Below are 14,351 nucleotides of genomic sequence, written 5' to 3'. Positions count from 1 at the left end.
TTCTCTCAAAAATAGGTATGTTACTGGCTACAAGATGAAAATTATCTGCCAGTAGGAAAATTCCCATGGAAAATTCAAAGTCTCCTTTGGTTAATCATGGCTCAGCAGCGCATCCTTACCTAAAAATCACGGTTTGAATTGCAGTTAGGAGTGTTACTAGAAGCAGCAGCAGCAGCAGCAGCAAAGACATAAGCTAACATTCAGAAACACTTACTGCATAGTCTACCCAAGCTTAATTGTTTATTCCTTAAAATAGCCGAAAATGAAAGGACTTTGGCAAAATCCCTTATGATAAAAGCCCAGACTCAAAACCTTATTAGAGATCAAAGCAGATGGCAATATTAGTTAACAGATTTTTTTTTGGTAAACTGCTCTCTGCTTAAAAAAATGTTTAAAAGTAATGCAAAAGACCTACAATTTACCTCTTTGTGAATGGCCAGCGGTGGAATTCTATCTGTGAGGTCTGCTGTTGGTTTGATCCAAAGAACAGTGAATGGCAAATGGCGTATATGACAATCTCTTTTGAAATGGAGCAGAGCATTTTCTATGATGGAGATCAAAGGCGCTAGTACAACAAATCATCAAAGTGGGCACCTGTAATAATATAAAAAAGAGTGATTGAAGTTTTCCCACCCTTGCGTTTCACATTAGTCCATTTGAATAGTCATCATTAACATTTCTCCCCATATTTGTCTCTTTACTTAGACCTATTAGTATCATTGGAGCTATGAGAGCTTAAGAATAATTTTATAACAAATAAGAGATTGTTTAATGTTGCCAAACATTTAATAAGCTTCTAGAAAATATTCTGGGCCGGGCTCAGTGGCTCACGCCTGTAATCCCAGCACTTTGGGAGGCCGAGGCAGATGGATCACAAGGTCAGGAGTTCGAGACCAGCCTGACCAACACGGTGAAACCCCGTCTCTACTAAAAATACAAAAATTAGCCAGGCATGGTGGCGGGCACCTGTAATCCCAGCTACTCGGGAGGATGAGGCAGGAGAATTGCTTGAACCTGGGAGGCGGATGTTGCAGTGAACCGAGATCATGCTATTGCACTCCAGCCTGGGTGACAGAGTGAGACTCCATCTCAAAAAAAAAAAAAAAAAAAAAAAAAAAAAAAAAAAAGAAAATATTCTGTTTTAGTTTGGCTCAAAATTTGGCCCAAGATGAGAGAATTTGTTCGATTGTTGGTTGCTTGTTTTTCTGAACCTACATTTTAAAAGATAGCAGCTTTGGAAATAAAGTTTGATCCTATGATTCAATCTTAGAATGCTCTTGCTGTGTGTCTGTGTGTCTTTTATCAGGGCCCTTGATTAGAAAGAGAAGAGAATGGAGCCCTTTTTGTTCCATCTCTCCCTGTTATTATATTCATTATGAATCTTTCCCTTTCTTTCTGCCAATTAGGACCAGTCCCAATATGGCGGGACCTCCAGAGTACTACCGCTGTCTCTCATGCACGACTCTTTCCAGAAATCCCTTGACTTGAAATTCAATCCTTTTTTTAATGAGAAAATACAGTACCACTGAATCCCAAAGCATTTATATTTAAAGCTTCCATGACCTAAAGCCTTATCAAGAGAAAATGAGAATGATACTATTTTTACCCCTACCTAAACACATAAGCTCACTGCATGCCAAATATTTTAAATATTTAGCCCTTGTTTCTTGACCTTGTGCAGAGTAACTTCTTATCATAGTGTCACTTCAGGAGAATCAGGCAGAGGGACTTGGGTTCTAGTCCTGACTTCACCTTTACAAACTCTGAACAAAATTCAATATATTATATATTATGTACCTCTTTTAAGGCTGTTTTCTAATCCATAAAATAGTAATAATAATCATGGCTTCTTGAGGCTGCTGTAAGGGTTGAATGAATAGTATAGAAGGCCTTAACCCATCATCTGAGACATGGGGAGTCATTTAAAGGTGTTATTATTTCATGACTGAAAATAGCATATTTTTCTCCAGTTGCCTTGTTCAAGTATTCCGTCAGTTCCCTTTGGTTTTCCCTCTTTCTTATTTGACTAACTTTGCTATAAACATCTGGACACTGTATCTGAATTGTACAAAGGAAAGGCAAAGAATTGAAAAGGGACCAATTTATTCTAGTCATAAATTTACTTTGGAAATTAGGTTTATCTTCATTGATTAATGATGCGGGTTCAGGACACACTACTCCAAAATACGTCACCTTGACACTTGAGAAGACTGCAGATCTCTCTGACCTTCTCCCAGTCCTTCCCCTTTGCAGGAGGTCATAAAAACTAGGAAGAGTTTGTCAGAGCTCAGAAACCAATATCCCCAAAATATGCCATTTTTATGTTTATAGAGCACCCTTGATGTAACTAACTCCATTTTAGAAAAAGTTTCCATTTTATATTTCATAGGACACTTTGCCTTCAAGGGTAAGATATTTTGCTTAATAAACAAAAAAATAAAGACTGCATCTAACCACAAAGGTAAGATGTTTTGCTTAATAATCAAAAAAATAAAGACTGCATCTAACCAGATAAGGACACAAACCAAGTACACTCTTCTACAATCAGTTCTCACCAGAGGACTCTTTAACCATAAAGGAGCATGACTTCAGCAGCTCAGATAGGCCATCTTAACTGACACCACCTTCCAGTAACTTGTGCTAAGAACTCAGCATCTGCCACCAAAGGCTCTGCCATATCAAAGACTATTCCTTGCAATATCCAGGGACTTTCAGGCCCAAACCAGGACTCCTTTTACTGCTTTGCCCCCCCTGGATCGGTTCATTAATGCTTTCTCCTCTTTTTCCTTTTGATGTTTAATATTACTTTTTTGTTGTGGAATGTTTAATCTATAACATTTACACATGATTAAGTATACTATTATGTATGGTTTGCAATATTGACAGACTTGTGGAGTGGCCTGAGCCTGTGTCTGCAGTACTGACTACTAAGTGTACGGGAAGTACTAAGGAGAGTTACCTCCGTGAGAACTCATTGTAACTCATGACTTTTGTGATTGAAACAGTGTTAATAAAAGCCTGACATTGTCAAAAGACATAAATATGTGTAGAACTGGTTATCTCTAACCTTTCACTGCTCATGACAGACATGCTGAAATGAAGAAGTTTCAAGGTCTCTCTGACAACCTTCCCTCCATACCATCCCTCTCACAGAAGATGAAGGCTCCTTTATCTGCCTAAGATCCAGACCCACCAAGCAGAATAATTGTTTTTTCTTCCTCTCCTTGTTATCTCACTACATATTGCAGAAAAGACCAAGAATGTAACTGCACCTGAGCAGATCCTTTTACACATATAATGATGGTCTCCAAGAATTATTAAAATTCCGAAGAGTACTACTTATAAGTTAGTATCTTTTCCTGGATCCATTCATTCTCCCTAGTAATTCTTTCAATAGAATTCTTCTTCTCTCCCCTCCCATAATGTTTTTTTAGGATCCAAGCCCCCATTCTTTCTGTAGCCTCAAGATGGTATATACAATGTTCCACTTCATTGGGAGGTTAAGATCTTTATTCTGAAGTCTCTCATGCACACTTTAAATAAATTCGTATGTATTTTCTCCTATTACTCAATCTACCTTATATCAGTGATTTTTCAGCAAACCTTTTGGGGACCAAGGGCCTTGGCTTCCATAGTTATGGTGCCTTGGGCAAAATCACCAAAAGTCTTTCTGTTCTTCTGGAAGCCTCAGTAAAAAGACCCAGGAACTTAAGAAGCCAGCAAAAGGGGTAAGAATTTCTTACCAGCTATGGTCCTGCTCTCTCTTTTGGTCAGTCCAGTAGAGTAGATGGTAAAAATTACTGTTTCTCTCCTCTGCAAGGTTTTTATTACTGGGTAAAAGGGGCCTGTGTGACTAGCCTTGGGGTATAGCAACTCTAGAGTACTTTTTGGCATTTTGTTATATGAATATTTATATTGTTTGATCTCTTTCTTCCAAGAAATATTTTTGTTTGTCTTTGTATTTCTGTGTTCTGTCATAAACAGGGGTACTGGTTGAGGTTCCCTCTCCTCTTGTTTATGTCCTTGAGAACTCGACCTGTGATCAAGTGAGCTCTTTCTCTCTTGGTTCCCACCATCCGTGGGGCATGATTTCTGGGTCAGGTCAGATGGCCAGTCTGAAAATGGCTGGGAATCCAAGACTTTTTCTGTTTCAAATGTGTCACGCTTGTCATAAGAAGTGCCATTCATAAGCAGCTTTTGTCATCTTGACCTGTGCTGCCTGGTTAGTGCTGAGCGAGTCTAATCCCAGAAGGGCCTACCCAATGTGACAGATTAACTGGTCTGTGACTCATAGCCCCCAACAAATTTGGGGGTTACAGGAGGCAAACACCATTTTTAACTGTCTATAGCAAAAAGAGTCTTTCGCTATCTCAGCCTATTTCTGGGAAAATGGGGGAATCTTCGATCTTTGGAATCACTTCTTGTCTAAGAAAGGGTGTTGGATTGAGTTGCTATTGGAACTAAATACATCATTGAAAATTCAATGGCCAAAAGATCCATTCCTTAAATTAGACTCCTAAAAAATGAGAAATAAAATAAAATAAAATTTTAGAGATCCTTTATTCCAAATAATAGGAAGTTGGTATTAAAAGAATCATATTAATGTCATGGCAAACCTTAAAAATTATTTCAACTAAAGAGCAAAATCTGAGATAAAACAAAGTTACACTCACGCAGGCCACTTTGGATTCCATGCAACATTCACAGTGGACACTGCTCATTTTGTAGTCTGTTGATTACAATTCCCATTGTGGCTTAGGTTAGCTTTCTGCTCAGGGAATTACTCCCTCTTGGTTTGATATTTGTGTGACTCTTGGGATACCAATTCATTACTAATCTTTTTCCCTTCCTTGGACAGTATTTCATTTCCTGTCTTCTTCCATCTGTGGGAGGTACACAAGGTTTTGGGGCCTTTGTGTGTAGATGAACGGCTGAGAAGCTGAGACCCTAGAGAAGATGGCTGGACAGACATATGAGTTGTACTCCATTTTTAGCTGGTGAAACCCTCCTTTATTTAAGCTGTCTTTAGAATGGTTCTGGATTTTGTGCAAAGGCCATAAATATCAGCTGATTGTCTTGGCTAAAAACTGATAATAAGATACTTGAAAAGATGTTTTAAAGAATTTTAAGGTTAAAACTCAACTTAATTAAAAGCTAATATCCACGCTATATATTATATAATGTACTATATATATAGGATATATATACGTATATACAATTATATATAATTAAAAGCTGATATCCAAGCCAAGTCACATATATGTGTGTATATGTATATTTTACACACACATATACACACCCACACACACACGTATATATAAATACACACATATTTTTAAGGATTTTCTGCTTTTCTTTTTAAATTCTGTTTCTGGGATTTTTTTTTTTTTTTTTTTTTTGGTGAATAAAACTCTCCACCTCCCACCCCCAAAACAAAAACAAAAACAAAAACATGTGCTTGTATGTTTGTCTGTTCAAGTGCTGCTAATAAAGACATACCCAAGACTGGGTAATTTATTAAGGAAAGAGGTTTAATGAACTCACAGTTCCACATGGCTGGGGAGGCCTCATAATCATAGTGGAAGGCAAATGAGGAGTAAAGTCACATCTTACATGGTGGCAGGCAAGAGAGAGCTTGTATGGGGAAGTCCCATTTATAAAACCATCAGACTCATAAGACTTATTCACTACCATGAGTACAGTATGGGGGAAGCTGCCCCCATGATCCAGTTATCTCCACCTGGCCCCACCCTTGACACATGGGGATTATTACCATTCAAGGTGAGATTTGGGTGGGGACAAAACCAAACCATATCATTCAGCCCCTGGACCCTCCCGAATCTCATGTTCTCACATTTCAAAACCAATCATGCCTTCCCAGCAGCCCCCCAAAGTCTTAACTCATTTCAGTATTAACTCAAAAGTTCACAGTCTAAAGTATCATCAGAGACAAGGCAAGTCCCTTCCACTTATGAGTCTGTAAAATCAAAAGGAAGTGAGTTACATCCTAGATATAATGGGGGTACAGGCAGTGGGTAAATATACCTGTTCCAAATGGGAGAAATTGGCCAAAACAAAAGGGCTACAGACTCCGTGCAAGTATGAAATCCCAAAGGGCAGTCATTAAATCTTAAAGCTCCAGAATGATCTGCTTTGACTTCATATCTCACATCCAGGTCATGCTGATACAAGAGGTAGGCTCCCACAGCCTTGGGCAGCTCCTCCCCTGTGGCTTTGCAGGGTACAGCCCCCATCCTGGCTGCTTTCAGGGGCTAGTGTTGAGTGTCTGCAGCTTTTCTAGGAGCATAATGCAAGCTGATGGTGGATCTACCATTCTGGAGTATGGAGGATGGCAGCCCTCTTCTCACAGCTCTACAAGGCAGTGCCCCAGTGGGGACTCTGTTTGGGGCCTCCAACCCAACATTTCTCTTCCATACTGCCCTAGCAGAGGTTCTTCATGAGGGCCCCACCTCTGCAGCAAACTTCTGCTTGGATATCCAGATGAGAGGCATGCAATGCATATAATAATCACATCAGGGTAAATGGAGTATTCATCTCCTTAAGCATTTATCCTTTGTGTTACAAACAATCCAATTATATTCTTTTAGTTATCTGAAAATGTACAATTAAATTATTTTGACTATAGTAACCCAGTTTTGCTATCAAATACCAGGTATTATTCATTCATTCTTTTTTTTTTTTTTTTTTTTAACCCATTAGCTATCTTCATCTTCCCTACCAACCCCAACTACACTTCCCAGCCTCTGGTAACCATCTCTCTATACTCTATGTATGCAAATTCAATTATTTTAAATTTTAGCTCTCACAAATAAGTGAGAACATGAGATCTTTGTCTTTCTATACCTGGCTTATTTCACTTAACATAATGATCTCTGGTTCCATCCATGTTGTTGCAAATGACAGGATCTCATGCTTTTCCATGGCTAAATAATACTCCATTTTGTGTAAGTACCACACTTTCTTTATCCATTCATCTATTGATTGACACTTATATTGCTTCCAAATCTTGACTATTTTGAATGGTGTTTCAGCTAATATGGGAGTGCAGGTGTCTCTTCAATATATTGATTTCCCTTCTTTTGATCATATACCTAAGGATAGTATTGCTGGATCATACGGTAACTCTATTTTTAGTTTTTTGAGGAAGCTCCAAACTATTCTTCAGAGTGGTTATACTAATCTATATTCCCCCAGTGTACCAGTGTTCACTTTTCTCCACATCCTCTCCAGCATTTGTTATTGCCTGTCTTTTGGATATGGACAAGTGGGGTCAAATCAAGTTTAAAAGCTTCTGCAGAATGAAGGGAACAATAAACAAAGTGAAAAGACAATGTGCAGAGTGGGAGAAATTATTCACAAACTACTCATCTGATGAAGGATTAATAATTAGAATATATAAGCAGCCCAAACAATTTTACAGGAAAAAATCTAATAATTTGATTTAAAAATGGGCAAAAGATTTGAATAGACATTGCTCAAAAGAAGACATACAAATGTCAAACAGGCATATGAAAAGGCATTCAATATCATGATTATCAGAGAAAAGCAAATCAAAACTAAAATGAGATATCATCTCTCCCCAGTTCAAATCATTTGTTCATTTTGTTTATAAATTTTCTAATTTAATTGCTTTTTTTAATTAGTCAAGTGCAGTAGTGAGAAGGGGGAAGAGCAGAACAAGAAGTAAGATCTGTAATGAACTGTGAACAATCAATTGAGATACTTCACTATCTTCAGACTGGCCTGTTTATTTTTCTTTTAATGTTCAGTTTGAGAGTTCTTTGTGTAGGCCAAGTAGAAGCCCTATGTTGAATCTTGTGATTTGCAAATATTTCCCTCTAGTCTGTAGATTAACTTTAGATTAAATTTTCATTCTCTAAATGTAGTCTTTCACAGAGCGAAAGTTTTTAATTTTTGTGAAGTCCAATAGAGTAATTATATTCTCTTATGAGTTGTGCTTTTGGTGTCATATCTAAGAACTTCTCATCTAGCCCTACTTCCTAAAATTTTTCTTGTTTTATACTAAAGTCTTTTAGTTTTATATTTTATATTTAAAACTATATTACACTTTGAATTACTTTTTGAATGAAGTAGTAGGTTTAGGTTGAGATTAAATTATTTGCCCTTGGATATCTAATTGCTTTAACATCATCTGTTGAAAGAACTGTTCTTCCACTGAACAGCTTTTATAACCTTTTCAAAAATCAGCTGGGTATATTTGTGTTGTTTAGTTTTGGGTTCTCTCTTCTGTTCCATTGATCTATGAGTCTATCCCCCAACCAATATCAAAATCTCTTGATTATTGTAGCCGTATAGTAAGTCTTAATGTTGGATGTAATAATCCACCCCACTTTATTCACTTTCAAAGTTATTTTACTTAGTCCATGACCTGTGCCTTGAGACATAATTTTTAAAATAAATTTTACTATATCTGCAAAAAAAATTTTTGGAATTTTGATATCAATTGAATTGCACCTGTTAATGAAGTTGAAAAGGACTGACATCTTTATTATGTTGATTCTTTCTATCCATTACAAGGTCATCTCTCCATTTATTTAAAAGCCCTTTGCATTTGTTCCTTTGGGTTCTGTAATTTTTGGCATAGAGGACCTATGTGTACATTGTTAGATTTGTACCTAATTATTTCTCTCTTTTTTGAAATAATTATAAATAGTCTTGTATTTTTAATTGTGTTTTCCACATCTTCATTGCTAGCATATAAAAATATGATTTATTTTCGTATGTTGGTCTTGTATCCTGTGATCTTGCTAAACTTACATATTAGTTCTGGGAGTGTTTAAAAGATTGCTTGGAATTTTCTATGTATACAATTATGTCATTTGAAATAGAAACAGTTAAATTTTTTTTCTATTCAAACTGGCTATAGTTTGAATGCATCCCCCAAAGTTTTTGTGTTGGAAACTTAATCCCCAATGCAACAGCGTTAAGAAGTGGAACCTTTAAGAGGTGATTAGGTCATGAGGACTCTGAATGTATTAATGATGTATTGCAGAAGTGACTTAATTATCTCAGGAGTGGGCTCTGGATAAAAAGGATGAGTTTGGCTCCCTCATATCATCCCTTCTCCATTCCTCTCTCTCTTTCTCTCTTGTACCCTTGCCCTTTTGCCTTCTGCCATGGGATGATGCAGCAAGAAGACCCTCACCAGACGCAGGCCCCTGCACCTTGAACTTCTGAGCCTCCAAAACTGTAGGAAATAAACAATTTTCTTAATAAATTATCCAGTCTGTGGCATTCTGTTATAGCAACACAAAATTAACTAACACAAATTTCAGTGTCTTTATTTCTACTGTGTGCCTTATTGCACCAGTGAGAACTTCCAGCACTATGTGGAATGAGAGTGATGATAGCAAACATCTTCGCCTGGTCCTGATCTTAGGGGGAACTGATTCAGATTCTCACCATTATGTATAATGACAGCTTTTGTGTTTTCTGTAAATGATCTTTATCAATTTGAGGATATATTTCCCTCTATTACTTATTTTTAGAGAGGTTCTTTAAAATTATAGATGTTGAATTTTGCCATAGATTTGATCTTCATCAACTGATATGATCATGTGATTAGCCCGTTAATATGGTAGATTATAATGGCTTATTTTCAAATATTTAAAAGCATTGCATACCTGGAATAAATCCCACTTGGCTATGGTGCATTTTTTTTTTTTTACATATTTGCTGGATTCAAGTTGCTAATATTTTGTTTAGAAATGTTGTGTCTAATTTCATGTTATATACTGATCTTGTACTGTCTTCCTCTTGTACTGTCTTTGGTTATAATATCAAGGTAATTTTGGCTTCATATAATGACTTGGAAAGATGCTGTAAAGAATTTCTATTTTTTGGAAGATGCTACATAGAATCAGTGTAAGCCCTCTTTAAATGTTCGGGAGAACTCTAAATATTGGAGTGACTTGGATCTTGGCCATAAAACCTTGATTCTTTTCTATCTACATTCTGCCCTCAGGAAATTTAACTTTAGTCTATTTTAAAATATGTTTCACCTGCCAATAAATCCCAAATTTATATCCCCAGCTCCATTCCGTTGCACTTAGAATAAATCAAACTTTCCCAACCATAGGTTATCAAATTCCTCACTGGCCTCATTTTTAACCAGTTCTTAAGTTAGGTCCCTGTTTGTCTGCTAGGGTTGCATAACGAATGACCATAGGTTGAGTGGTTGAAACACCAGAAATTTATTTTCTCACAGCTCTGAGCAAGGCTAGAAGTCCAAGATGAGGGTGCCAGCAGGGCTGGTTTTTGTTCTGGTGAGATCTTCCTTCCTGCTTTGCATATGGCCTCCTTCTCACTGTGTCCCCACATGGTCTTTTCTCTATGCATGAAGAGAGAGAGAGAGAGAGAGAGAGAGAGACAGACAGAGAGAGAGAGAGAGAGAGAGAGATCTGGTGTCTTTTCTTATAAGAACACCCATCATATCAGATTAGTGCCCTGCTCTTAGTCTTCTTTTAATCTTAGTTACCTCCTTAAAGGCCATATCTCTAATGCAGTAACAGTGGGGATTAGGGCTTCAGCATATACATTTTTAAGAAACACAGTACAGTCCCTAGCAGGACCTACTCTTACTTCCTAGAGTCTATACACCTTGATTTTCTTCTCTAAATCAAGGACACCCAGCTCATTCCTGTCTTAGGAATATGATTTTGTGATTGCAATTCCTGAAGCAGTCTTTCCCTGAATCAACATGTTTGGATCATTTTTATTTATTATATCTCAGCTCAAATGGAATCTCTCTAGTGAGTATCATGCCCTGACAGCCCAAGCCAAAGTTTTCTCTACATCTTGGTCATTGTTTTCTATCCCATTGCCTTGTTTAATTTTCCTTATATAAGTTACTGCGATCTAAATTATCTTTTACTCTTTATTGGTTTACATTCTTTGTGCCTCTGTCTCTAACACTAAGATATAAGCTTCATGAGGACAAGAACTGTTTCTTTGGTTCACCTCTATATTCTGTGTCCCTTGTCCCATTTCTGGTACATGGTAAAGGACAAAAAAAAAATTTGATAAAGTTTGAATGAGTGGGTTTGATGTAGTTAATGCAGGCAGATTGCATGGGACCTATTCAATATATGGGTTTCAATGTGCTTCATGGTCTTACAAAGTCCGGAGAAATGAGCCATGAATAAGAACCTCTGGCTTGTATTTATATTTTCAAAAAGATTAGTGAAAATAACTTTATAATGTGTTGATTGTAGAAAATACATCTAAGGACTTTAAATTCCTATTTCCTAGGGTTCAGGGGGAAAAAATGATAGCAATACTAACCATCTTAATTTCTTCTAGTTTCCCAGATCAGAAATGAAGACAAATAGCACAACTTCATTCTTTGGATTCTTCCTTTCTAATTTATCATCCAGAAAGTGCAAAGGACAATGGATATTCATCTCCATGTATACAATCTAAACAGTGCATGTGAAAGGAGAAGAGAAGAAAAATATATACATATACCACATTATTTTCGAAAAGGAATCGTATTCCTTACCCACAGAGTGTCCTCCATTGTGAATTTTATGATTAATCATCCATGCACCTGAATGTAATTGGCTTTGTTAGTACTTTACTTATATTTTGCTTCCCTTTACCTGCAAGATAGTTGTTAATGGATGAAATTTGTTCTAAGTGAAGTGATAGGGCTTCAATCTTTGAATAAAATTGGGATTCATAGGAAATTTACATTTGTATCTTTCAGAGTTATCAAATACTCAGGGGCTTGTAAAGAGCACAGAATGTCATTTAGATTGAAGTCAAAAAAATAGCTTATTTTTCTTATGCTGCATAAGAGATTTAAACTTTTAAGAGATTATCTACATGAGAAGCTTTGGTAAAAATTTCAATGCTTTCTTGAAAACACATGATCAGAAATGCTGAGGAAAGATACAAAAACTTGGCTGGGTGATCATTTTCAGGTTATTAAACTCTTAAATCATGTATTTTTAAATGATTTATGTTTGTGGAAATTTCAGTAATGAAATAAAATTCAGAAACATCTGCTTCAACAAGCACATTCTCCTGAATTCAGAAAACTGAAATAATTTGTGAGCCAAGTCTATGTTCACATATTTTCTATTTCAAATGTAAATTAAATATAACACTTGGGAGATTATGAAGAATATAATTTGGCCCGGAGAAAGTGGCTGCCTCAATTGAACATTCTTTCTTAGACTGAAGCTGCGTCCATGTTCCTCGGTAGGCACCCAGAACAACTCAGGTCACTGTGTGATTTCCTAAAATCAGGAGATCTTTTGCATGGCACGCTCCCTCAAAGTGAATAATGGTTGGCTTCCGGAGCGAGATGTTTTCTGGACAATTTTTTTGTAACACATCATAAAAATGCAACCCCATCTTCTTACTTACCTTAAGCACATTTCATGTCAGATTCATGGCTTTGTTTCCACATATTGCCTTCCTAACTACTTCTCCCGTGAGGGGCGAACCCTCTCCTCATGATCAATATACCTGTAGCATGGAAGGAAGAAAAACAAAGGTGTTGGAAGAAGAAGACGGAAAACCCATCCTGATGAGACAGTTGTTGGCTAGTTCTTGAAGACAGCTGTACATAAGACTGTATTACCAGCAGATGTATTTTAAAATAGTGACATGATCACACATGAAGCTGGCCCAGCAAAATACTGTTCCTGCACTAAGATCCAAGATCCCCTGAGTGATGTAGAAAAGGCAAGAAATTGTTTCTATCGATAATGAACAGACAGTCAACACATTAAAATAGGTTTTCAAAACATAACAGATACACAGGGTATGTTGTAAGAGTTATAAAATAGAAAAAAAATTATGTTTAAGCCAATCTTCAGTTTCTTTTAGTATACTAATCAAAGAGCTTAGAGAATTGCATATGAATGACAAAAAACTATATGTAAGAGAATATAAATATATATACAGGCAGATATCCTAGATAACTAACATATTAAGCCTTAGAAGTAGTAAAGTATTATTATTTTGCAAGATTTACAATAATGATTCTGATCCAAGGGCTATTTTCCCCCCAGAGGACATTTGACAATGTCAGGAGACATTTTTGGTTGTCATGATTGAGGTGGGGCTTGGAGAAGCTACTGGCATCCAGTCAATAAAGGCCAAGGATGCCACTAAACATTCTGCAATGCACAGGACACTCCCTCACCCACATAAAGAATATTCTGGCTCAAAATGGAAATAAAGTCAAGACTGAAAAAACCTGATTTAGACATATCACTTGGGCAGACATACAAATGGACTTTTAAGAAGTCTTAAGTCTATGGCTGAGTTTATTTAGGGGAAAATATCAGATACCTGCAGCTAAATAAAGAACACTTTTTTCCACCTCAGTTCGCAAAAAACTCAGTCAATACATTCATGTTCCCACTGCCACATCATAAAAGATATGTTTGTTTATTGAATTTCCTAGATGAGGGAGAATAAGAAAATTTCAAGTTATCTCAATCATTTCCAGAGGACCTCAGCAACTAGGACATCATACCTCTTATCTGAGGAAAAAAAGAAGGCAAACATTTCAGGACTTTTCATTTTTTTTTTTTTTTTTTTTTTTTTTTTTGGCTAAAACGGAAATGCTACAAATGCATTCACTTTCAAACTGAGATGCAAGGGCATTTTATAAGTCTTTTGAATGCCTCTCCAAATTTTTCAGGAGTTGCTACATTGAAAGGCTATAAACTTAGTTGCAATAAAATAGACATTATTTTTAATTGTTTCCTCTCAGCCTTATCATATATATGTAAAAAAAAGAGTGGCATGGAAAATTATTATTTACAGTACTCAACAGCTTTCATACTGTCATCATTCTATAATGTAAGGTGTTTCTGCATTGAAAGAAAATATACTGGGGCAGCAATGTGAGGAAAGAAAAGCTACAAACTACCAGGTGTTCTTGAAACCTTGTACAGATACTTATGCAAATAATGTGTATTTTTTGTAACTTCACTGATCCCAGGTATCATTATCGATGTGGAAGACTAGGCCAGAAGAACTTGTCTCCAACTTTGAAGGTCAGTGTTAACCTCACCACATCCAGGCTCTCTGAACATTGAGGCTGCCTAAAGAATAGTTCCAGGAACTTATCCAATTTGATTTGCTTTTCCAATATTAAAATTTGGATTTTTTTAACTGAACATGCCAATTCCTAAAAAAAAAATAGCATAAGAAAAGAAAACCAGGGTTTCTTGCACTAAATATCTGGGGATGCCAAACATGCCCATCAATGAGTTGGACCAAAAATCTCTGAGCTTGAAGCTTTGTAAATAGATAATTATTTTAGCTAGGCTGATTTTTTTTTTTTT

The 14,351-nt window shown here is 36.5% G+C and overlaps 1 protein-coding gene across 2 annotated transcripts in view; it reads right to left on the bottom strand.

The window, feature by feature from the left end:
* The window catches only part of KCNJ16 (potassium inwardly rectifying channel subfamily J member 16), a 170,664-nt gene that overhangs the window by 138,224 nt on the left and 18,089 nt on the right, over positions 1 to 14,351 (bottom strand). For both annotated transcript variants that reach the window (XM_015120221.3, XM_077972608.1), the window contains exons 2-4: positions 12,415 to 12,516; positions 11,326 to 11,459; positions 423 to 594 (exon numbers count right to left, since the gene is read on the bottom strand). The gene's annotated coding sequence lies outside the window, so the exon portion shown is untranslated. The remainder of the gene's footprint in view (positions 1 to 422; positions 595 to 11,325; positions 11,460 to 12,414; positions 12,517 to 14,351) is intronic.

The sequence above is a fragment of the Macaca mulatta genome, chromosome 16, assembly GCF_049350105.2.
Source record: "Macaca mulatta isolate MMU2019108-1 chromosome 16, T2T-MMU8v2.0, whole genome shotgun sequence".
Taxonomy (NCBI): domain Eukaryota; kingdom Metazoa; phylum Chordata; class Mammalia; order Primates; family Cercopithecidae; genus Macaca; species Macaca mulatta.
This window is presented reverse-complemented; position numbering and strand designations above follow the sequence as displayed.